The sequence below is a fragment of the Pseudophryne corroboree genome, chromosome 1 (genome assembly GCF_028390025.1).
Source record: "Pseudophryne corroboree isolate aPseCor3 chromosome 1, aPseCor3.hap2, whole genome shotgun sequence".
NCBI classification, from domain to species: Eukaryota; Metazoa; Chordata; class Amphibia; order Anura; family Myobatrachidae; genus Pseudophryne; species Pseudophryne corroboree.
Window position 1 is genome coordinate 1,021,283,957 of NC_086444.1, and position 27,537 is coordinate 1,021,311,493.

General features: G+C 40.3%; 2 pseudogenes; one reads left to right on the forward strand and one right to left on the reverse strand.

Moving 5' to 3' along the window:
• Positions 1-6,875: 6,875 nt before the first annotated feature.
• LOC134952781 (5S ribosomal RNA) lies at positions 6,876-6,994 on the reverse strand (annotated as a pseudogene).
• A 7,253-nt stretch (positions 6,995-14,247) lies between these two features.
• Positions 14,248-14,366, forward strand: LOC134944997 (5S ribosomal RNA; annotated as a pseudogene).
• The last annotated feature ends 13,171 nt before the right edge of the window (positions 14,367-27,537 follow it).

Sequence of the window (27,537 nt, forward strand, 5' to 3'; positions counted from 1 at the left end):
TTTAAATACATTCTTTTTTTATATTTTGTCGTCCCAGTATATACATCCAAGGGCTGCTGCTGCTCCGTCCAGCTCCCTCAGTGCAACCTTTTGGCCTAAACTGTATAAAAACAATATTGTGAGCTGCGAGGTGTTTCAAATAGTCTGGAAATTAGTGGAAATGAATGTTATTGAGGAACAAAAACACCCCCAATTTCTGTTATTTTAGCTGTTTTGATGATTTTTTCAAAAAAATCCAGATCCAAAACCCACAAGGGTGGTTTTAACAAAACCAATCCAGATCCAAACCATGAAGGAGATCCAGATCTAGAAACAAAACCCAAAACCCAAATAATAGCCTGGTGCTAGTTTTCATGTCTGTCCACATCTGTTCCTTTACATATCCCTAAAATAGCCACAGCATGCCTGAGTATTAGTAGCCCCCACTACCCATTACTACCCACAAATGATCCCTGACTGTCAATCACTTTGCAAATATAATCTCAATGCGAGTAACATGTACATGTCAAGACCATTGTAGCACATGCAATGTCCCTGATAGAGCCCACAGCACATCAGCCTAGTACTGATACACAGTGTCTCTCCCCTCGGCCAGCTCACTGGGCATGCACAAGATCTCGCTACTATTGCAAGATCTCCAATGCAGCCCAAAGCCAGCAGCCCCCACAGCCAGGTACAGAGCTGTCCTTGCTGTGGTGAATCGGGCAACGACTCCTGCAGCTGTCGAAATGGATAGCTGCAGGTGTCGGAATGGTCAGTGCTACTGACTGTTCATACATTGCGCAGCATATCGGCTCACTATCATGTAGATAGCAACGCCAATATACAATCATTTAACACACATCCTTGCAGTCATTCATGGGGGAGAAGCAATATCAGCGCACATAACATGCGCTGATACCACTTCTCCCCCATAACGGCATTTAATACATCTACCCCAATATGCTTGGAACCCTGAACATGTTATATTTACTAATAAACTAATCTTTAGCAAAGTGTACACATGGGATTTTAGTATATTTTTATATGGTGTTTTGCAGATTAATACAGGGATTCTTTGAATTTTACCTACAAAAAATGGGCTCTTCAATATATACAGATGTGTCCACTTACATCTTTGCTATTTTGCTTAATTTGGCACAACAATGAAAACACGGCTAAGCTGTTTTTCATGAGTAGCGAGTGGATGGAATTAAACATTTTTGTTTACCATAACAGAATATGTATAAAGTAAAATATTAAAGAAGCAAATTAAGAAAAATCGCAAGCCATGGCTAAATCTCTGAGTCTATGGCGTGCAAAACCGTGCCATACATGACGGTATATAGCAAAGATGTACTGTATGTGGACACTTCTGTACATGAATGAAACATCTGTTCATGAAATTGTATACACAGACAGTTTATTGCAATAGCAGCAGTGCTATCTTCCCTAGAGCTGCCGCTATTGTTATGGCGAAAACTTGGGGCCCTTCAACCATGCTCATAACATTGACAAAATACAGAAAACGCTGCACATACGAACACTAATATGCCCACATTTACACTGTAAAACTGATGCATCACCTATTGAGAACAACAGCAATAACATTAAAATGCAGAACAGTTCAGTATATATTAAGTATAATGAATAAAGAACAGTAATCTACAGCAAACTTATTTTTAAATAATGAATTAGGCAGTAAGGATCTACAGTATACACTTGTTTTCATATTGTACTGTACATGGTACATTTTACTGAACGTTATTACTGTATCTTGAACATATTACTGTTACCTTGTTACAGATGTATAGCAAGAACAATGACAAAATCACTTTTGAATATTCTGCTATGGCAAATACTGTTTACAGCATGAAATAGAATTTATAGATCGCATAATATTATACTGTGTACATTTTACTTTTCTATAACACATTATCTTATAAAGTAATGTATTAAAAAATAGTAAAATGTATACAGTATAATGTTATAAGAGCTAGAATTTCTACTGTATATTATGGTATACACATTGGCGCAGAGAGGCGGGGCTACTAATTGACCGGGCTCAGGTCTGATGGAGAGGTCCAGTGGGGCCCAGGTCCCCCCCCCTCTTCTTACCTGACGCTCTTCTCCTCAGCCCAGCACATGTGTGCTGGGATGCAGTTTGGCCAGGGAGGTGCTTAAAATACAATATTTTCTGTATTTTTTTCTAAGGGTACATGGCTACGTCTCCTGTGATTAGGCCACACCCCCTGGAAAGTACCTGGGCTCAGCCATGCTCTCTACTGCCTTGTGTACAGTATACAGTCAAACATGTTATGAAAGTAAATTCTGCAGCTGGTCAATAGGTACGTTACTCCCATTCTGAATTCATACTGATCACCACAGTGCTTACTGTAAAATAGCAATTAATATACAGTACATTTAAAATAGTAATAGAAATTGGCTAATTATGGAGCTGCCACAAAAAAAACGATGCCGTATAACCAAATTTCTCAATCGATTTTATAAGATACCAGAAAATGGTTACTTGTGAAAAAGATCACAATACATACTAAGTCCTGTAGCACACAACCCATAGAAACATTTTGAAGGGGCCTTTATTCCCAGTGCTTATATAAAGACAACCCTCAGCAGTAATTGTTAATTTTATGCCCCATGATAGTGCCTTACTTCATTTTCTGAATCATATTAGTGCTTTAGTTAATGTTATGCCACATAGTAGTGCCCAACTTCACTTTATGTTACATTGAAGGGCTACCAGTGTACATTATGCAACATAGTACCCTGAATTCACAGTATGAGATACGGTGTCCCCAGTTCATATTAGGTCACATCAGAGTTGGACTGGCATGCAGGGTTTCATAAGAAACCCCCTGTGGAACCCACTGTCTGAGGGGCCCACCACCTCCTCTAGGATCAGGTTCCAGATTGTGCACTTGAATTATACATTATGCATATGTTATATAATACTACACAGGATTATGGTGTATATTCTACAGTGCATTGTTGTTAATAATCTGGTACATTAGCATGCATGAATCAGCAGAATTTACTATATATTTATCAAGCTAAACCTCTAAGCATGGGCCCCTACTTTTTAATTTCCCTGGTGGGCCCCTCATGCCTCAGTCCGACACTGGGTCACATTAGAAATTCCCCAATTCATATTATGCCACACTATAGTGCCTCCACTCCATATTGTGCCACATTACAATGCCCCCAGTTCATAATATATTACTGTCTGTAACATTATAATGCCCTCTAGTTCATTTTATACCACGTTATGATGAGCAGGTCCAAGTGCATACCTAGATATATTGCAGGCCACAATGCAAAAGTTTATAATGGCGCCTATGTACAGTACCACTCAGTGTTGAAAAATATATATAACACATGTAAACTTAACAAAGAAGGTGGTTCGATCTCAGCTCTGGGCCCCATAGCAGCTGCACTCTCTGCATGAAGCTACACCATTGGAGACTGCCTTTTAAGTAGCTATTTTAAATACAGAATTATCAGTTGAATTCATTTTCCAATATGTGTTATTGTTTAGCCTCTAGCCAGTAAAATTACAAACACTACAAGCAAATCTCGCCAGATGGTACCAGTGGCAAACGCAGGATTTCTGGAGGGGGGTTTCCAAATGCAGTCCACAATCTCCCACTCTGCTGAACATTGGAGCAAGTGTGGGAGTCTGGGGGAGTGGTAGAAGAGCCTAGTACCTAGAACCTAGTAAGTGGACAGGAAAAGGTTACACATACCATAATAAATAAATAAACACACAAACATAATAGAACCAGTACAGTACTGCACTTTCTAAGCACACATTCTCCCACCTCATAGTAAAGTTCCGGTCTCTTCTACCTGGAAGCTACTCTTTGGTCCAACGCACTGATTGAGGACTCAGATCGACACACACAGCAAACATGGTAGAAGAAGCTGCTACACTATGCATATGCAGCAGCTCTACTCTGTCCCTAGCACTGCATGATGTGGCGGCAGCTCTAGTAATCATATTATATACTATTGCTAATGCTGTCATAATTTGAGCCACTTGCCAAGAGGGGGGGGGGTTTCCAGGCAACCGGAATCCCCCCCCCGTGTTTTCCTATGAGTACCATGGAACCTCCAACCTCTTAAAGATTATTTACTGCAATCATTATCTAAATCGATTACATTATAAAGTACATTTATATTTCACATTTTTCAATATTGGCTCACTATTTTATTCTGAAGGGGATTTTTTTTTAAAATACAGTATATGTTTATCAAAGCAAAATGTGGTTTTGGATCCACATATACATTAAGCACAATACAATAAAATAAGTTGCAGGGTTGCATTTTTTTCTGATTTACTGTACAAATGATCCCCTGAATGCCCATTTAATTTTTCTGTCATAGAAAAGGATATTTAAAATAAAAAAAAACTTTGTCACTAATAATTAGTAATTTCAGGACTCCTATTGCACTCGCTCTGTTGAACAATGCAAACACATACTACACAAAGCACTGAGAGTGGGGATTTGACATTTGCCCTGTACAGTAACTCTGCAATGTAAGATAAGGAAAGTCTATAAGTACTTTTTCAGGACTCGATTTTGTTGCTTCTAGTACATTTAAGATGTACTTATTGCTTTAATATTTATTGGGAATGGTTTTTAGCATTAAAATTATGATTAGATGTATTTAGTGGTTAAAACTATGAATATTGTCAGATAACTATATTTTGTTTAATGGATTATTTTAAAATGGTCTATTAGGAATCATATATACTACAGGAAAGTATTTGGAATTCGAATTGAATCAGGTTTTTTTTTTCATTACAATATTATATTTTCAATTTATAATTTAAAGAATGTAATTGAGATTAAAAAAACAGATGATTTCTTCTAGAGAAAAATAATTTATTCAACATTTTACACAGTTAAATGTTTCTATTTTTGTTATTCTGTCTCGGCATTGTAATGGATTTAGGGCTGGAATCTTTCATCTGATTCAACCGTAGTTCCATCACAATTACTTTGCAATGATTTAACCACCCAGAAGTCTTAACTGTGGCAGGAAGATACATGATGGAAACACTGTATAAAGAATAAGGTTTCTTTTAATGTGGAACAAAGTGTTTCAAATTGTAAAACTGACCTTTTGAATGGACTGAAGGTTAATACATTTATTATGTAGATCTGAAACTGTACAATTTAAGGGTGGGTGAAATGTTGGCAGCCATGTGTGCTTTACAAGCAGGGATTGCATGTGATCTGAAAGATCCATTAATATTGATGTTGATCTTTCATATATGCAAATATTATTCACCTTGACTATTATCTGTGCCAACTGAAGGGTATCCGATTTTCCATTTAGTGCTATATGGATAGACATTCAAATGCTTACATCAAAAGGGTAACCATCAGAAAAGAAAAGCAGCAATCCATGCACCAGATAAAGTTTTGTACTGAAAGATGACGTTTTTAAACAGACAGATACGTGAAGTGTATGTGTAATGTAATTGGTGTTAGTGTCCTTTAGGCTAAAGCTTTCATTGCCCATGGTGATTACAATAATAAATAGCCTAGATGAGTTATCTATTGGAGTAACATTGATTTATCAATTGAGCAACTTGTACTATTTTACTATAATTAGTTTTAATACAATATACATTTTTACTTGGTGTTTACATGTTCTAAAGATTCCACCAATGTTGGTGCTGATACTGAGTAGCATGCAAAGTACTATGGCATCTGTAGTAGCCTGACTTACTTTCTTATAGTAGCTGATCAGTGAATGCCGGAGTCCATGTATATGCAAGTATTAATCCGTTCCATCCACTGATATCACCCCAACTGCCACCATATCATCACTAGTATCTGCTCTTGCGTCAGCCCCATGATAGATTCCCTGCCCCACACGCTAGCTTCAGAATCGCACAAAGCTTTTCATATGTGCCACAACACATCCATGACTCTCCCATGACACTCTTACCTGTAAGGGTAGTTGAGTTACATGTGATTGTAGTGTCACCACTCAGTTCAGATCTTGAAACACCTTTTTTCATGGATAGACAGATCTAGTTGAATCCAACTTAGAATAGGACGAACATATGCAAAGATGCATACATTTGTGTATGTGTATGATTAGTGTGCACAAAATGGAAGTTTGTATCCACAACATTGATCTGTTTTTAACTAAGAAAAGAAAAGCAACCCGGCACTGGTCATAAGAGACTCAAAATCTAATCTGGTAAAACCAAAATTTGGACAATTATGAATTTTACATATTAAATCATCAAATCTCCATCCAGTTTGGTGGTGCGCCCAGAGCCAGGTAGAACATATGTCAATGGTGAGAGAGAGAAAGAAGGCTCTTGTGTGGGCGCACTCTTAAATAATTGAACTAAATTTCAATAGATTTCAATTGATCATGAACAATAATGTTAAAACATAACTTTAATGGATATTATTTAAAAATTCATATGATTACCCACTGAAGAACATAGGATCCAAAGTAAATATAGTTAAAAAATTAAATATAGATTAAAAATGTGTAAATGTTCTGGTCCTGCCTCACGAAATGTGATAAGAAAGGCTGTAGACACTTCAACGTCCTACACCCATTTCAGCCTGACCAGTACAGAAAATCTGAATTAATGAGACCACGATGTGGTCAATTGTATATTATGTCTGTATTGAACAGGTCAAAAAAATAATACATGAGACATTACCCAGTTCATGCCGGTCACCAAAAGAATGCACAAGTGTATTATAACTGAAAGACTCGAACGGTCTTACATAATTATAGTATGCAGTCACATGATAAGGCTAATGAAAGAAAGGAGCTAGTGGTGATACTGCTGTTGGTGTCATACAGTATAACACACATCATGTAAAATGATTCCTATTCTACAACACTGGGTATTCTCTGTGAGTTTCCACCTCAAGTACTGACCCAGCCCAACACTGTTTAGCTTTCAAGATCGGACGAGATCGGGCACAGGCAGTGTGGTTTGATAGTAGAAAAGGTAGGTGGGTTGGACACCAATGAGAGTGCACCTATATAGAAGAATGTGACAGTTTGTCGCAAAAGATGTGGATCTGCTTTCCACGTTAGGCTGGATGCATCAAATCCCACACCAGTGGTATTGTGCACCCTGGATTGTAGATGAGAGTCCACAGAAATAAGAACAGGATGAAAACAGAAGTCACCAATAATTATGTACAATGTATATTGGAGTAGTCCTGATAGAAAAGGTTACTGCAATGAAGCATATAATTATATGCATAGTTATAAAGACTTGTGACAGATCAATGATTGTGACCCCAGAAACGAAAAACAGATTATACGCTGGTATAGAACCCTAATGTCGATTAGACAAAATAACTCAAAGTGACCTAATGGTGGAATTTTCTAATTAATTCCACAGTATGCCTCTGTTTGAAAGAGATGCTGATAAAAGCCTATGAAGCCTGTTGAAATTACAGCCTGGCTGTTGTATTCATACTAGTGATGAGCAGGTTCGGATCCTCGGGATCCGAAACCCCCCGAACTTCACCCATTTTACACGGGTCCGAGGCAGACTCGGATCCTCCCGCCTTGCTCGGTTAACCCGAGCGCACCCGAACGTCATCATCCCACGGTCGGATTCTCGCGAGATTCGTATTCTATATAAGGAGCCGCGCGTCGCCGCCATTTTTCACTCGTGCATTGGAGATGATCGTGAGAGGACGTGGCTGGCATCCTCTCAGTTTCTATGTTCAGTGGGCTGCAAATTGTGCTGCAAATATCTGTGCTCAGTGTGCTGCAAATATCTGTGCTCAGTGTGCTGCAAGTGCAAATATCTACGTTCTCTGCCTAAAAAACGCTCCATATCTGACTGTGCTTAGTGTGCTGCAAATATCTGTGCTCAGTGTGCTAATTGCTTTATTGTGGGGACTGGGGACCAGAAGTATTATATAGTAGGAGGACAGTGCAGAGTTTTGCTGACCAGTGACCGGTGACCACCAGTATTATACGTTCTCTGCCTGAAAAACGCTCCATATCTGTGCTGCATTGTAGTATATAGTAGGAGGACAGTGCAGAATTTTGCTGACCACCAGTATAACTATATATATAGCAGTACGGTACAGTAGTCCACTGCTCTACCTACCTCTGTGTCGTCAAGTATACTATTTATCCATACCTGTTGTGCATTTCAGTTTTGCACAGTTTGCTGACCACCAGTATAACTATATATATAGTAGTACGTTACAGTAGTCCACTGCTCTACCTACCTCTGTGTCGTCAAGTATACTATCCATCCATACCTGTGGTGCATTTCAGTTTTGCACAGTTTGCTGACCACCAGTATACACTATATAGCAGTACGGTACAGTAGGCCACTGCTCTACCTACCTCTGTGTCATCAAGTATACTATCCGTCATACCTGTGGTGCATTTCAGTTTTGCACAGTTTGCTGACCACCAGTATATACTATATAGCAGTACGGTACAGTAGTCCACTGCTCTACCTACCTCTGTGTCATCAAGTATACTATCCATCCATACCTGTGGTGCATTTCAGTTGTGCACAGTATATATAGTAGTAGGCCATTGCTATTGATATATTACTGGCATATAATTCCACACATTAAAAAATGGAGAACAAAAATGTGGAGGGTAAAATAGGGAAAGATCCACTTCCACCTCGTGCTGAAGCTGCTGCCACTAGTCATGGCCGAGACGATGAAATGCCATCAACGTCGTCTGCCAAGGCCGATGCCCAACGTCATAGTAGAGAGCATGTAAAATAAAAAAAAACAAAAGCTCAGTAAAATGACCCAAAAATCTAAATCAAAATCGTCTGAGGAGAAGCGTAAACTTGCCAATGTGCCATTTACGACACGGAGTGGCAAGGAACGGCTGAGGGCCTGACCTATGTTCAAGGCTAGTAGTTCAGCTTCACATGAGGATGGAAGCACTCATCCTCCTGCTAGAAAACTTAAAAGAGTTAAGATGGCAAAAGCACAGCAAAGAACTGTGCATTCTTCTAAATCACAAATCCCCAAGGAGAGTCCAATTGTGTCGGTTGCGATGCCTGCACGTCTTTTTTCTTTCATTTTTCTTTGCATCATGTGCTGTTTGTGGACTATTTTTGGAAGTTCCATCCTGTCTGACACTGCAGTGCCACTCCTAGATGGGCCAGGTGTTTGTGTCGGCCACTTGGGTCGCTTAGCTTAGTAACACAGCTACCTCATTGCACCTCTTTTTTTCTTTGCATCATGTGCTGTTTGGGGACTATTTTTTTAATCTGCCATCCTGTCTAACACTGCAGTGCCACTCCTTGATGGGCCTGGTGTTTGTGTCGGCCACTTGGGTCGCTTAGCTTAGCCATCCAGCGACCTTGGTGCACCTCTTTTTTTCTTTGCATCAGGTGCTGTTTGGGGACTATTTTTTAAATCTGCCATCCTGTCTGACACTGCAGTGCCACTCCTAGATGGGCCAGGTGTTTGTGTCGGCCACTTGGGTCGCTTAGCTTAGCCAACCAGCGACCTTGGTGCACCTCTTTTTTTCTTTGCATCATGTGCTGTTTGGGGACTATTTTTTAAATCTGCCATACTGTCTGACACTGCAGTGCCACTCCAAGATGGGCCAGGTGTTTGTGTCAGCCACTTGGGTCGCTTAGCTTAGTCACACAGCTACTTCATTGCGCCTCTTTTTTTCTTTGCATCATGTGCTGTTTGGGGACAATTTTTTTGAAGTGCCATCCTGTCTGACACTGCAGTGCCACTCCTAGATGGGCCAGGTGTTTGTGTCGGTCACTTAGCTTAGTTATCCAGTGACCTCTGTGCAAATTTTAGGACTAAAAATAAGATTGTGAGGTGTGAGGTGTTCAGAACAGACTGAAAATAAGTGTAAATTATGGTTATTGAGGTTAATAATACTATAGGATCAAAATGACCCCCAAATTCTATGATATAAGCTGTTTTTGAGGGTTTTTTGTAAAAAAACACCCGAATCCAAAACACACCCAAATCCGACAAAAAATTTTCAGGGAGGTTTTGCCAAAACACATCCGAATCCAAAACATGGCAGCGGAACTGAATCCAAAACCAAAACACAAAACCCGAAAAAATTCCGGTGCACGTCACTAATTCATACAGACAGTTAAATGACACAGGGAAAAGGACACATATATATCAACTTAAATAAGCTTAACATAGTCCTATTTCAACACTGTTGTTAATAGGCTAACAATGGGTTAACAGGTATAGGTCACCCACAGGATTGGTGTTAAATAGGGGATACTGAGAGTACCCTCTCAGGCACAATAGGTGTACATGACCTGTGAATGTCTAGCGAAGAGGGTGTTCTCTGAATGCTGGGGCTGGTGCCGGTGGACCCGCTGTGTTAGGAAAACGCATTTCACCCTGCAGGGCTTGTTCACTTCCTGGATGTAGAAGTGGGCAAGCAGAGCAGTATAAAAATGCCTCACATGGAGGCATGAACCAATCAATGCCGGCGCATCCCTCCTAGGGGTGGAACGAAGTTGCCTGTAGTCATTTCTCATAGGTTTAAGCAGCTCGCATCAGCGGCTTTTATCAAATCAGAGCAGAGAGACCATTAGGGTGTGGAAAGACAGAGCACATCACGTGATAGATGTTGATGGGGCCATCTTAGAGAAGGGCAGATTGTGCCCTTATTGGATAATTAAAAGAAAAGGGGGGCATGGACATATTTTGAGCTGATAGGATATGAGTGTGCGTTTAGGATGAAAATAAGAAATGACAGGTGCCAGAAGAGAAAAGAATTTATGTTAATCAAACCTCTATTATAAACATGCGGCGTCTGTATACTGGTCCCTAGTAGCATGATAATATCTAAGAGATGGCCCCATCACGTGATCGATGTCAATGGAGCCATCTTGGAAGGGGGCAAATTGTGCCCATAAAAGTAGGAGGAAAAGGAGTACATTAAATAGATTAAATATTAATTAACTGAATGAAAAATGCAAGTAGTGAGTATGAATTGGAGGTACAAATGAATAATAGGAATAATTGTTAACATATTGAATTAGTATGTATATTAAATAATATAAATATGAATATTAGAGAAGAAATGTTATGAGGTGCATTAAAAAGAGGTGAATAATAAGGACAAAATAGTAAAAGAAAAAATGGTTATGAAATAGTTAAAGAAAAATTATTAAAATAATTTTTTTAAGGAATATAGTATATACTGTAAATAGTGATATGAATTATTAAATAAATATAAAAGAGTAATGAATATGGGAGTGAAAAAATAAAATGAGTGTAGGTATATGGATATTTTATCATGAGGTTGTAGTGACAGGTAGTGTCCGTGACTGTGGAATTAGTGTAGTACCATGTGGGTGATTAATGAGCTATTGATGAGCTATTAGGTGAGGAAAAAAGAGAAATGGGGAAAAAGCGAGAAGAAGGACAGGAAATGGGAATGTAGGACCCACGGGTAGGAAAGAGAAGCAGGAAAGTGAGGTAAGGGAACCAGGGATAAAGTAGAAGGGGAGAAAGAAAAGGGGGAAGGGGAAGGGGGAGGAGGGAGGAAGGGGTGGGGGGTGGGTGTTTTGTGGGGTGGAAGAAAAAGGGGGAGGGAAATGAATTAGGATGGTGAGAGGGTGATAAATGAGGAGGGGGATGGGAGGACATCTAGGTGTGGGAAAAATAAGTGAAAAATAATAGATGTGAGTGAAGATGAGTGGAGGTGTAGCAATGTAAAAGGAAGTAGGAAAGGGAAGTGTGGGACACAGGGAGTGCTGTATGATTAAAAATGACTGTGAGGATGAATGAGGGCCACTGTGTTGAGTGTTGGGCGAGGTGTGGTGGTAATATGTGTTAGCACCACACCTCACCCAACACTCAACAAAGTGGCCCTCATTCATCCTCACAGTCATTTTTAATCACACAGCACTCCCTGTGTCCCACACTTCCCTTTCCTACTTCCTTTTACATTGATACACCTCCACTCATCCTCACTCACATCTATTATTTTTCACTTATTTTTCCCACACCTAGATGTCCTCCCATCCCCCTCCTCATTTAACACCCTCTCACCATCCTAATTCATTTCCCTCCCCCTTTTTCTCCACCCCACAAACCCCCCACCCCTTCATCCCCCCTCCCCTTCCCCTTTTTCTTTTTCCCCTTCTACTTTATCCCTGGTTCCCTTACCTCACTTTCCTGCTTTTCTTTCCTACCCGTGGGTCCTACATCCCCATTTCCTGTCCTTCTTCTGGCTTTTTCCCCATTTCTCTTTTCTCCTCACCTAATAGCTCATCAATAGCTCATTAATCACCCACATGGTACTACACTAATTCCACAGTCACGGACACTTCCTGTCACTACAACCTCATGATAAAATATCCACATACCTACACCCATTTTATTTTTTCACTCCCATATTCATTACTCTTTTATATTTATTTAATAATTCATATCACTATTTATATACTATATTCCTTAAAAAAAATATTTTAATAATTTTTCTTATAACTATTTCATAACCATTTTTTCTTTTATTTTGTCCTTATTATTCACCTCTTTTTAACGCAGCTCATAACATTTCTTCTCTAATATTCATATTTAATTATTTAATATACATACTAATTCAAAGGGTGAGATTCAAATGATATATCACACCCAATTTCCTTTCTAAAATGATCTCCGTTATCGTGCATATCGTGCCCATAGTAATCAGGTTTAGCTGTGTAAAGGGTTGGGTGCCTTGCTACTCCAGGGGTAGCGAGCTGAAATAATGATACAACGTCCCTGAGGGCAGAAACAGAATGGGTGTGGAAAGGGGTGAAAAGAATTGAATCCCGCCCAATATGTTAACAGTTATTCCTATTATTCATTTGTACCTCCAATTAATACTCACTACTTGCATTTTTCATTCAGATAATTAATATTTAATCTATTTAATGTACTCCTTTTCCTCCTACTTTTATGGGCACAATTTGCCCCCTTCCAAGATGGCTGCATTGACATCGATCACATGATGGGGCCATCTCTTAGATATTATCTTTCTACTAGGGACCAGTATACAGATGCCGCATGATTATTATAGAGGTTTGATTAACATCAATTATTTTCTCTTCTGGCACCTGTCATTTCTTATTTTCATCCTAAATGCACACTCATATCCTATCAGCTCAAAATATGTCCATGCCCCCCTTTTCTTTTCTTTTATCCAATAAGGGCACAATCTGCCCTTCTCTAAGATGGCCCCATCAACATCGATCACGTGATGTGCTCTGTCTTTCCACACCCTAATGGTCTCTCTGCTCTGATTTGATAAAAGCTGCTGATGCGAGCGGCTTAAACCTATGGGATATCAGCCGCTGATGCAAGCAGCACCCACCTATGAGAAATGACTACCGGCAACTTCGTTCCACCCCTAGGAGGGACGCGCCGGCATTGATTGGTTCATGCCTCCATGTGAGGCATTTTTATACTGCTCTGCTTGCCCGCTTCTACATCCAGGAAGTGAACAAGCCCTGAGTGGTGAAACAAGTTTTCCTAACACAGCGGGTCCACCGGCACCAGCCCCAGCATTCAGAGAAAACCCTCATCGCTGGACATTCACAGGTCATGTACACCTATTGTGCCTGCGAAGGTACTCTCAGTATCACCTATTTAACACCAATCCTGTGGGTGACCTATACCTGTTAACCCATTGTTTGCCTTTTCAACAGTGTTGAAAAAGGACTCTGTTAAGCTTATTTAAGTTGATATATATGTGTCCTTTTCCCTGTGTCATTTAACTGTCTGTATGAATACAACAGCCAGGCTGTAATTTCAACAGGCTTCATAGGCTAGTATCAGCATCTCTTTCAAACAGAGGCATACTGTGGAATTAATTAGAAAATTCCACCATTAGGTCACTTTGAGTTATTTTGTCTAATCGACATTAGGGTTCTATACCAGCGTATAATCTGTTTTTCGTTACTGGGGTCACAATCATTGATCTGTCACAAGTCTTTATAACTATGCATATAATTATATGCTTCATTGCAGTAACCTTTTCTATCATGACTACTCCAATATACATTGTACATAATTATTGGTGACTTCTGTTTTCATCCTGTTCTTATTTCTGTGGACTCACATCTACGATCCAGGGTGCACAATACCACTGGCGTGGGATTTGATGCATCCAGCCTAATGTAGAAAGCAGATCCACATCTTTTGCGACAAACTGTCACATTCTTCTATATACAGTAGGTGCACTCTCATTGGTGTCCAACCCACCTACCTTTTCTACTATCAAACCACACTGCCTGTGCCCGATCTCGTCCGATCTTGGAAGCTAAACAGTGTTGGGCTGGGTCAGTACTTGAGGAGGAAACTCACAGGGAATACCCAGTGTTGTAGAATAGGAATCATTTTACATGATGTGCGTTATACTGTATGACACCAACAGCAGTATCACCACTAGCTCCTATCTTTCAATAGCCTTATCATGTGACTGCATACTATAATTATTTAAGACCGTTCGAGTCTTTCACAGTTATAACACACTTGTGCATTCTTTTGGTGACCGGCATGAACTGGGTAATGTCTCATGTATTATTTCTTTGACCTGTTCAATACAGACATAATATACAATTGACCACATTGTGGTCTCATTAATACTGATTTTCTGTACTGGTCAGGCTGAAATGGGTGTAGGACGTTGAAGTGTCTACAGCCTTTCTTATCACATTTTGTGAGACAGGACCAGAACATTTCCAAATTTTTTATCTATGTTTCATTTTTTTCACTATGTTTACTTTGGATCCTATGTTCTTCAATGGGTAATCATATGATTTTTTTAATAATATCCATTAAAGTTATGTTTTAACATTATTGTTCATAATCAATTGAAATCTATTGAAATGTATTTCAATTAATTAAGAGTGCACCCACACAAGAGCCTTCTTTCTCTCTCTCACCATTGACATTGATCTGTGTTTATCAGAATCAGCCCCAGTATGTGCATGCATCCTTTAAATTAAACATACAGAAGGGAGTGTGAAAGGATGTCTATTTAGCATTGTATGGCATTCCATGAAATGCAGAGGACACAACAGATTGTGGGATTCTAACCTCATTTACTCCATTATGGTAGTGCATAATGGTTATAAAGGTTGGGACTACATCCTTGGTTATACAGTAAGTGAAAAGAAAAGGACAATCGAGGTACATCATTACAAGTTCATGATTGCATTGTATACTCTTTTTAAAATATATTTGCTACACCTGTATAATAAATAGTGCACACTGAGTGATATAACGTCCATTTGAGGGAACGGGCGATATAGTACTATCGGGGTGGTGAGTGTGAACACCCGATATGTCTACATCATTCACAGATATATTGCACAGCTGATAGCACAAAGACAAATTGGCACATCTGGCTGTGTGTAAAGGCAGTCCGCCAACTGCCTGTACACTTGTCCACCCATCACAGCTGGGTGGACAAATTAAAATGCCCACCCATCTGGATGAGCAAGGTAAGTGTATACTTACATACAAATGTAGCCATACTCATCTAGCCTGCAGCTTGCTGTATTCGTGGCAAGCCAGGCACGGCAACTGTGACCACGACTAGGATGTGCGTGTGTGTCTAAGTACATAAGTATTTCTATGTGCAGCATACTAAGGTGCAGCTCAGCATACTAAGGTGCACGCATGCCTAGACACGGCTCATGTACCACCTTAGCCATACCACAGGATGGATGAGCATGGCTACATCTGTATATCGGCCGCTCTGTTGGCACGGTGGCAGGTCCGTCGACCTGCTGCTTTGGTGTAAATCCAGACTTTCAGGGGTTGAACAAAAATGTAATCTGAAAATGTTTAAAATTACAACCATTGGGGGGGTATGGCCTAGCAGTTGAAGGAAGCAGATGTGTCTCCTGGGGGTTCCTGCTACCTGGCTATTACAGTGCCCTTTTAAGGTGAACTCCTACTTCTTTCCAGCTCCCGGGGCTATAGTTGTACTCTGAGGATCCCGGTGCTCACTCATAGGCTGAGCTGCAGCCCTCTCTGTACCCTTGTGAGCTGGGTGAGTGTTTCTGCCCTCATTCACTCTCCTTGAAAGTGTCTAGAGTGTCTTCTGGTACTCTCTGGACTATTCCCTGTGTCCATCTGGACTTGGTATGGGACTTAATATGTATTCCTTCAGATGTCACTGGGCTATGAACCCTATTTATTTCTCCTTCCATAGTAGATATGTAACTCAGTTGCCAATTGCCATGTGAGCTATCGCATGTTAATGTCTAATATCACTCGAGTTATTTGATGGCCTAACCCTTGCAAATACAGTGGAGTTAGTTCTTTTTTGTGTGTATGTGCTATATAATGTTGCTTACTAATTTTACTTCAAGCATTATAAAATAATTAAGAACCTGCGCAAATTGATTCAAAAGTGCATCTTAAAATCGCATCTCTAAGTGCATACCCCTTTACACTTACATTATACAATTGGAAGAAGATAAAGAAGATACAGGCTTAAGGCACTCCAATAAAAAGCCCAAGTCTACACACAAACACCCAGTGGGTAAATAAGATAAGGATAATACTGTAATTTAGGTATATCACATATACAGACACTTTTCAAGGCAATAAAAAATCCAGCGTTGGTTTTTCTTTGGGTTTAAATAAAATAAGCCCTTCGTGTATATATGAACCTCATAAAGAGATAAAGCAAAAAAAGTGCAATAGTGCAATTTTCCTTTTTAAAACACACAGGTTTATTTTTACATTGTACTTACACCTAACAGATGAGACAATAGCGTTTAGACATATCCTCATTGGCATATACATCAACTGGAGGCAGAGTCCGAGAAGCAACAGATGGATAACGGAACCCGAGGATAATGGCTCCGGAGACTGGGATCCAACACAAACACTTAGCACCAGGTGTAGATGGCAGTCACAATGGGATAGTAAAAACGGGGAGATTAGACGCTTAACACGTTTCAGACTTACATAGTCTTTCCTCCTACTTCATAAACTACTTCCAATTTATTAGGTCCCCTAAACAGATTAAGTTGTCTAAATTTGTTTCACAAGTCGCTTTTTTCAGGCATTCTCCACAGCCTGAGAAGGCTAAAGGAGCAGTGGTATCTAATGCCCAGAAGGGGACATCTGCCTCTCTATCTAGTGCAAGTTCCCCATCTTCCCCTGTTGGTGATACTCGGGGGCCGATAAGCAAAACTGATGCTCTCATAGGCCCTCATTCCGAGTTGTTCACTCGCAAGCTGCTTTTAGCAGCTTTGCACACGCTAAGCCGCCGCCTACTGGGAGTGAATCTTAGCTTATCAAAATTGCGAACGAAAGATTAGCAAATTTGCGAATAGACAGTTCTTAGCAGTTTCTGAGTAGCTCCACACTTACTCGGCAACTGCGATCAGTTCAGTCAGTTTCGTTCCTGGTTTGACGTCACAGACACACCCAGCGTTCGCCCAGACACTCCCCCGTTTCTCCAGCCACTCCCGCGTTTTTCCCAGAAACGGTAGCGTTTTTTCGCACACACCCATAAAACGGCCAGTTTCCGCCCAGAAACACCCACTTCCTGTCAATCACATTACGATCACCAGAACGAAGAAAAAACCTCGTAATGCCGTGAGTAAAATACCTAACTGCATAGCAAATTTACTTGGCGCAGTCGCACTGCGGACATTGCGCATGCGCATTAGCGACTAATCGCTCCGTTGCGAGAAAAAAATAACGAGCGAACAACTCGGAATGACCCCCATAGTGGGCAACTCTTGTTGCAATTTAAAGAAGTACAGTACAGTAGTTGCTGATTTCTGTGACTTCCTGCAAGAGTGCCAACAAACCATAGATGAATTGGGTGGGCAGAATGATTATTTGGAAATTAAAATGGATTAAGTAGTCGGTTTGCATAACAGACCTATTGTTTTGCACGAGAATTTGCAAGCAGAAGTTGCAGCTCTCAGGGATAAAGGGGCAGATTTTTTTTAACCTGGAGAAGGCATAAGGAAGTGATAAACCAGTGATAAATGCAAGATGCAAAACACACCAGCCAATCAGCTCCCATATGTAAATTAACAGTTAGGAGCTGATTGGCTGGTGCATTATCACCTTGCACTTAACACTGCTTTATCACTGGTTTATCACTTCCTTATGCCTTCTCCAGGTTAATACATCTACTCCAAAGTTAGCTATTTGGAGGATAGATGATTGCATAATAACAATGACTTGTGAGTGTTCCTGAAATGGTTTCTAATAGAAGACTTCATGATTTCTCTGTTGATATGTGTAAGAAGCTTCTGCCCACAGTTAAGCCTTCTTTTGACCGCCACATAGATTGCATTCACAGACTTCCTAAAGCCATGAATGCTCTAGAGGGAGTTTACTCGAGATGTTCTAATGAGAGTGGACTATTTGTACACCAAGTAAGCATTATTAAAGGCTGCTAGACCTTTGGATGAGTCTACTGAGATCTGGGTAACATTTAGATATTTGGAGACCTACTGTATCTCAAGCTACCTTGGCCAAACAATGATCTTTCCAACCCCTCACCAGTGCTGTTTGAAGGGCAAATATTCTTTTTCGCTCTGGATTCCCTACTAGACTGTGAATTTTTCATTAGGGCTCTACTGTGTTGCTTACTGCCCTGGATGAGGGTATGAAAATTATCTCTGGATGGAACATTGCGGCTACTTCTTCAAACTCATCTCCTGTCTTTGTTTTTTGGCAGGACTGGTCCATGGTGGGGTCGCACCCATAAGTATCAGTCGCCTCTGTGTGTAATCTTGTTGATCTATCTCTGCTCTAACTGCTAATTTTTCTACCTACAGGTGTTTAAATTATTATATCTACTTCGACTTTTGCGGCGGGATGTAATGAAGTCCAAGATCACCGCAGGTGCGGGATGCCGGCTGATCTCAGACATTTTTTTTAAAGTGGCCATCACTTATAAGGCATGGTTTTGCCTTATAAGTGACTGGCTCTTTAAAAAAAACATCCAAGATCATCTGGCATTCCACACTTCCAACGATCTTGAACTTCATTACTTCCCGCCATTGATGTTTATTTTCTCCTACTGGGTATTGCTGTATTTTAAGAACTGAGCAGTGCAACTTATGTTATTGTATTTTATTATTGCTCCTCTTGAAGTTCTGTCTAGTTATGTTACTATCCATATTCCTCATTATTGGGCTGTCTCCATTTTCATGTTTGCAGTCCAAGCTATTCCCAGTGTTGTTATGGTTAATTTTCACTGTTTCACTAGGTGTTGGGACACTGGCCCCTACCCCGTCTGTCTCCATGTTGCCGCATTATTTTGGTTGCCTTCTCTGGCCTTATGTGTGACCATTTCAGTTTTCTATTTTCCCCTTCTTTTCCTTTTTTCCCTTCACTTGTCCATGGTTTTATTTCATGTGGTGTTTACACAACAAACATTTTTATTTCATGCACTGGACTTGTATTCCTATAGGCACTCATGGTTAATATAGTCTCTATTAATGCTAAAGGATGAAATTCCTCTCAAAAATGTAGACTAGTTCAGAATCATTTCCATAGACTCCAGGCCCATATACTGTAGTTGCGGTTCAGGAAACCCGTTTCCAACAATCTGCACATCCAGCTATTACCAGGGCTATTTTTTGGAGCATCGTTACTGAAGGTGTTCTTAAAAATGACATCACCTTAAATGGTGTTCCAGACCATTCTAGCCAAAGGGCTCCAACAAAGTTTGGGAGCGTGGGTGTGAGTAAGCATACCAGTAGCCCTCGCAGTGGATTGAGAGTGCCAGGGGCAGTGGGGGGGGGGGGCTCTTGTTCATAACAGTTTAAAAAACCCTCTAAAAATGGTCATCACCAAGGAGGAGACAGATGTTAGAGGTCAAGTGCCAAGTATATGCACTGAGGTAAATGGCTCAGGAAGCACTGGCTAGTACCAGAGGCTGTTTTACACTCAATATATGAGCTAAAGGGTTCATGTGGGCATTATACACTGGTGCAGCAGTATATACTGCTGGAAATATCTTGTTTTGATCAGAGATGTGCAGAAAAGATAGGCAGGGGAGGCAGTGCCTCACCTCTCATAAACTTTATCTATTTTATATACAGTACTTATACTTTATATAGTCAAAACTCTGGTGTATATGTTAGTATGACAGGAAAGACTCTTCCTTACCTCACCACATGTCACGGCTATGTGTATGTATCATTTTTCAAGCTAAATACCACTAACACTGAGGCCCTCTCTTTTAATTTTCCACCTGGGACAGTTGAAGTCCATTTATAAATATGCTTGGTAGGCCCGGTCGCTGAGATACTTAGGAATTCATCTTGCTGGACAGAGTGATATTATAGATTGTAATTATAGACCTTTACTCAAGGCATTTGAGAACCTTACTAAGGACTGGATGTTTTGGTTGGGTAGGGTCGGTTCCGGTATCAATGGTTGACCATGTTATGGTAGGCAGTCACTAGGTTGACCACTATTGGTCTATATTGGCATGGTCGACAGACAAATGGTCGACACATGAAAAAGGACGACAATAGTTTTTTTACTTTTTTGGGTGTTGTTTTCTGCATAAAGTGACGGGGAACCCCAATTAGTGCATTTTGTCCCCTCTCATGCTTCAGGCAAGGTGCCTCGCTGCGCTCGGCATAGATTACCGTTCCCAATTTTAGTCCACGTGGATCGTAAAGTATGGAAAAGTTCCACAAAATATTTTTTTTAAACTCATGTCGACCTTTTCATGTGTCGACATTTCATGTGTCGACCATGTGTCCATGTTGACCATGTCAATGTCGACCAATAGTGGTCGACCTAATGACTGTCAACCATAACATGGTCGACCATCCAAATGGATACCGGTAGGGTCGCAGCTGCCAGATGGTTCTGCTTCTGAAATTGATTTATTTATTTTGCAATATTCCTAGATCTTTCTTTAAGTTTGTATGTAATAAATTCTATAGAATTATGGTGACATTTTTTTGGGAGGGGAGACAAACCTAAAATAGCACAGGGTATTCTCTCACTCCCTAAATTAGAAAGTGGTGTTGCTTTACCTGATTTAGAGAAATACCAAAGGGTGTGTTTGTTAAGTGAAGCTAGGTACTGAGAACGATTTTGTCCATGCCTTTACTCTTTCAGATTTGTTGTGGTTTCCCAGCGCTATCACACTTTTGACTACAGTGTCTGCCTGGCATAAGTTGGTGTCTCTTCATGGGGATTAGTCACTACCTTCCCATGATTTATGGGGTATCCATGAGGGACTTTTTAAAATATTTACAAATACGCCATTGGCTTCAGTGCCAAGGATATTTTATTCATTCACATCAGTCACTGACCCAGTGAAGCTAGAAATCTATATTCCCTACCACATGTTCACAACAACCTTATTATACACTGTTGTTCATTTGTTTGTCAGAAGCCAAATAACCTAGTAGTATGTATTTTGAGGTAACTGGAGTATCTGGAGTAAACCTACACAAATGGAAAGAACGTACAAACACCTTGCATTTAGGACCACAGGGGGAATCAAACCAAGACCTCAGTGTGAGGCACCACACTAAATATTGTGCTATATGTAAAATCTGCCACTGGTCACAACATGTTTTTGGTGCTTGTCTCAACCTATGCAGTAACAGTGGCTCCAGTTTCTAAATTTTTGCAGTCATACATTACTGAGGGGCTACTCTGAAGTGTAGTATTTAACTGATCTGTGAGCAATGCTAACTTTTTGTATGCAGCTGCTGGGACTCACAAAGTTGCTGGTGGCCATATCAATTCAAATATAGATGGCTGCAACATTTGCATCTTTCGCACAGTCGATGTTTGCACATTCTTTGTTGTGATGGCAACACTGAACCAGGCCCTATGTTTTTTATACCTCTTTATCAATTCTCTTGTGTACCTGATGCTCAGAAAAATAAGCTGATAATAAAATGAGTGAAAGTCGTAAAAGCTATGGTTGCAAGCAAATTTTATTTTTTTCCCCCAGTGGAATATATAGATAAAACATCTGGTACTCTATATTATTTTGAGGCTTTAAATGCCTCTTATATCAGATATTTGTCTCTTTGAAATAGTAGATCTTGGTTTGTTTCTCATTTCTGGCTGTTTTCCAGAAAACACTTGTCAAGAAAAATATGCTCACACAGTGAAATAAAAATCCTAAACAGATAAAGGAAGGTGATACATTATTTGCAAAACTAAATACTTTAATGCTACAGTATTGCATTGCTGAGTCGTGAAAATCATTATATTAGATCTTGTGTTAATATTTTAGAGGAAATGATTGAGCTGTTTTTATTTCAAGTTGACATTAGTGATTGAAAATATCACAATCGTGTTTTTAACTGTTTATAAACTCATATGTTGGCTTAGTTTTAGCTGATCAAATCAATCAAGGCCTGTGATGACTCAAACAGATTTTTTAACAATATTTTATCTGTCTTTCTTAATATTACATGCATTGTAATTAAACTGTATTAATTCTCAATAATTCTTAATAATTAAAAAAAATGTAGCCTATTTTTATGCAATTACCAAAGTTTAATTCAGAGATGTGCTCGGAGTATCATGTTTTGGTTTTGGTTCTAATTTTATCATCGTGTTTTAGGTTTGGTTATACAAAATCTCCCTCAAGTATTTGGTTAGGAAATCAGGTTTAAAATATTAAACTTGGGTTTTGGATTTGGATAAAAACAGCTAAAATAATATAATTTTAGCAATCCAAAACCCTAAATTTGGATTTAAAATCCGAATTCTGAACCATAGGAAGATCCTTACCCAGTTTGGATTGATATTCTCAGGGTACAAACAATTCGAGTGAGTTCGGATTTATAGAGAACTGAACCACACATCTCTAGTTTCATTTATAAACTTATTTTGACTTCCAATTGTAGACATTAGGACACAAAGGGGATGATTCAGAGTTGCATCTGCAGGTACTTTGTGTTTTTAAATAAGGCGGAGACTTCACCTGTATTCAAGTTCATCCACATCTATACATCCACTTGTAAGATCATCCATTAAATGATACACAGTGCCCCCAGTGCACATTGCATGCCACTGTGATCACAGCAGTGGCGGATTTTACTTAGGCCCCCCTGTAAAATCTGCCATCCACAGGGACTGATTAACAGCGGCAGTGACTTCCCATAGGAAGCACTACCTGCTAATCACAGACAAAAAGGAAGTCCCAGATGGAATTGTTTTCTCTCTCTGGAACTACAGCACTAGTCTGCCTGCAAGAGCAGACAGTGTGCATCCCATGAGATGCGGATAGTGGGCCCAATACAGACCTGATTGCTGTTGTGAAAATTTGCAAGGCAGACCATTATTGATCGACTGCGCATGCATATGGATTGTTTTGCACACGCGCAAGGCCAAACTGAAAAAATCCAGCAACTTTTTTGATTGCTAGGCATACACAAGTTGATTGACAGGAAGTTGGCATTTGGGGATGGTAACTGCCCGGTTTCTGATAGTGTCAGTAAAAACGCAGACGTGCTCAAGCATTTTCAGGAAAGGTGTGTGACATCAGCTCTGGCCCCAATCAACCTGATTCTATTGCATTGCAGGAGTAAGTCCTGGGCTACACACAGACTGCACAGACTGGAAAAAACATTAGATGGTGAGTGAGTTTCAAATGGATTTGCAGCTGACTGGCATTTGCTGAAATTTTTGCAAGGCGTACGCAGACTTGCACGGGGTGGGTATTCACTCTGTCTGGGCGGCGACTATCTGATCGCAAACCTCTGCAAATTTGCAGAGGAGCGATCAGGTCTGAATTACCCCCTGTTTTAGGAAAACTGGAGTGTGTTAGGATTTTAGAAAGTTTGATTGATAAATTTGGTAACCACCAAATGTTTTTTGGTAGTGTTTAGCAAGAAAAAACATACACAGTTTTCTAACAATTTGAATAAGACATTACTTTTGGTTATTTTGCATACATTACCTTTACGTTTTTAGGTTTTACAAAGAAATCAATGTTTTATTAGTATGAACAGGCACAGAAAATCAGTAACAATAAGGTAAGATTTTGAACTGTCCCAAACAATTCTAAAATAAACTCAGAACAAAAGTGAGGAAAAATTCTGATGTGAAAGGGTTAATGAAGTATTACTGTATGTGACTAAGGGGGTCATTCAAAGTCGCCGACTATGGGGGAGTGTATTTTTCGCTTTGCAAGTGTGCGGATGCTTTTGCAGCTGGCGGCACAAAAAAGTTTGTTGCAGTTTCTGAGTAGCTCTGGACTTACTCAGCCGCTGCGATCACTTCAGTCTGTTCGGTCCCGGAATTGATGTCAGACACCCACCCTGCAAACGCTTGGACATGCCTGCGTTTTTCCAAACACTCCAAGAAAACAGTCAGTTGACACCCACAAATGCTCTCTTTCTGTCAATCACCTTGCGATCGGCTGTGCGAATGGATTCTTCATGAAATCCATCACCCAGCACCGATCCTCTTTGTACCCGTACGATGTGCCTGCGCATTGCGATGCATATGCATGCACCATTTTGCCGGGATTTAACCTGATGGCAGCACTGCAAAAAGTTGCTAGCGAGCGATCTACTCGGAATGATCCCCTAAATCCATTTGAGTTATCCTCTCTGCAGAAAAGTTTTCCAAACTGTTCCGCTTATTTAAGATATGTTATCAATAGTGATATATAAAATGGTAATACTATATTTATATCACAGCTATGTATTTCCATTTTTATGCATGCCAAGATTTTATTTGACTTTACTGCCACTGGCTGGCATTGTTCACTGATGACCAGCTGTCTGACAACTAGTATTCCTAAAACCTTTTCCATCTCAGTTTTCCTAGTAGTTCCATTTCATGTCACTGTTAAATCTGACAATTGGAAAATAATTTGGGGACCACTATTGTTATGTAGAATAATCAAATAATTAAAGATAGTTCTGCCAGAAGAAAACAATATCTAACTTAACACTCCCTGGGGAACATTGTCAAAAATGAGTGCAAAAGAAAAGGTGTGCTGCCTCTACCAACCAGGTTTTGACAGTTACATTGATTAATATCACCTTTACCACCTGAACTGGTCTTCATACATGTTAAGTGTTGAGTCTGAATCTTTTAGCATAGGTGCACCAAAAAAAGCTGTATGTATGAGACAATAAAAAGCAAAGGGACAGTCCATATTTAGATTAACAGGGGTCCATACCTATTGTTAGATACTCACCCTTGCTGGGAATGCACTTAGGTTAGCTACTGGGAGAAGTGTGTGAGTAAACTGTGGCCATTACAAGATTGTCCACAAAGTTTAATAGATGGGCAATTTCCAGCCAGATTCATCCATAACCTTACAATGTAAAGTTCCGATCACAATACTGAATGTTCAATTTCTATTAAAATTAAAGAAACCTCATATTAAATTTACTACAGTTGGTACTGCACTCCCATAAGACTTAACAAAACGTTCCCCTCCTCATCACCTTACTGTTAGCGTGGATGTGGCCGCAGGGTCACTAAGCTACATATCTGGTGGATATGTCCAAATAGTGTCCCCTTTTCGAATTTGGTTCACAGTCTCTACTGGAATCTCCAGCAACAAAGGCTCCTTATTTCACCATATCAATAAAAATCTCACTGGTCTCAACAATTGCCTATTATATAAGTCAGGAAGTAATAAATAAAGTAACATTAAGTGTTTAAACATGACATTTCAATTATAAAGTAAAAGGAACAATGTCAGATAGATTTATCTTAAACTGACATTTTCTGTTTATATTAAGGTAGAACAAAAGCAATGTTATTTAGTAGGATGATACATTTTCCTGAAGACCAGTAATGTTATGGGGAAGTATGTAAGACATACACATACGTACATACCTTTCCTGCATTTCCTATTATTAGTCACTATTTATACTATTAAAGTTGCCTTACATCCTTCATGCATTGAATCACAATTCTTTCTTAACTCCACAATTTCTGTATATATTGTAACTAAAGTAGTAAGTGAAATCAAATAATCTGTTTAATCCACTTGAGTGATGAATAAGTTTACATGTAATTTTGCAAAAGCTTCATACCACTGGCCGAGAAAGAACTCTATACTGCCTGTAAAGCAATGTTTCCCAAACTAGGTCCCGTGGCACTCTTGGGTGCCTCTGGGACCATGCAGGGGTGCCCTGGGTTGATGGACCAGGACCAATTTAAATGGTCAATGTAACAGGCAAAACCAATGCTTGTGCTTTCAATCTTAAATTATGTGGACAAACAGAAGTAAATCCTGTTCCTTACCACATGTCACAACTGAGGCTGGTGCTGACTATGGGTAGCCTCAGTTGTAGGGGCTGAGGAGTACTTAAACCTGGGAGGTAAGATAGGACTCCTGTACATGCGTGTGGACCTGCAGTACCAGTGCCAGAAGGCATGACCACAACAACTGAAGATATGTTCAACAGGTTTTATTAAGAACACAGCTCAACAGGTGTATTGGCAGTTTGCAGTATGGTATACAAACGATAACAAGTCACAGTTCCTAGAAGTGCATTAGGAAGTATCTAGGTGTGGTACAATCAGGAGACAGTCTTAAAGGACCTGGAGGTGGTATGTCCTTTACCAACACCTATGCGCTTAGAAGCGGATTGGAAACAGGAGCTGGCCAGCTGAGGTAATGCAGAAGCTGGTGACTGTATTGTAAACTGCCGGGTTTTACCAGATGGGACTGGTCCAACTGAAAAGCCGTAGTGGAAGTGCTGGAGTGCATTAATGTAGCTGGGGAGCGAAGAAATATCACAGGTGATGCTTGGGATCGCAGATTACTGGAGAACGATAGCAGGGCATCGATGTAGAGCAGAGACAGGGCACTGCTGGAAGCTAAAATGCTGGAAGACGGTGTTTAGTAATCTACCAGACGCAGGGTGCAATGATGAGACACTGCAGAGTCAGGCTGCACCATGAGGAATAGGACTGGTGCGAGCCTCTAGTGGAGTATTGGAGACAGGAACAACCACAATGAGGAGAGACTAGTATCACTGGGATGACAACTGAAGCACTGACAATCCTCCAGCTCTGAAACAGGATATTTATACCTGCTGGGATGCAGGCATTGGCTAATGAATTAAGCAACATTCTGTAGCGCAGTGGATTGGAGGAAACAATAGCATGTGACCAGAACCAACATGGCTGCGCCCATGTTATCCCTTGGAAGAAAAGTCAGCTTGGGGAAAACCATGTGGAAAATAACAGTAATGGCGGCGTAGGCCGCGGCAGGCAGGAGACGCCACACTGTCCATTTGCACAGCCAGACCACAGGGACAGCGGCAGAGACCGCAGTGGGCAGAAGACGTCCCACCCAGCTCTCTGCACACTAAAAGAACAGGCACGGCTGCGGCGGTCACGGCGGGATGAGAACGCCATTCTGGGACCTGACAAGTATACTGAGAAGGGCACTGTAACATCGCTGCGGGCCAACAGTAAAGCAATGCAGAATATCTACATGAGCAACACAGCTGGGACCCGATCCTGGAATGCAGAGCCAGCCTCAAAAGACACTTGACTGGTAAGAAATGACGACCAGCTACCCGAACCGTGACACCAC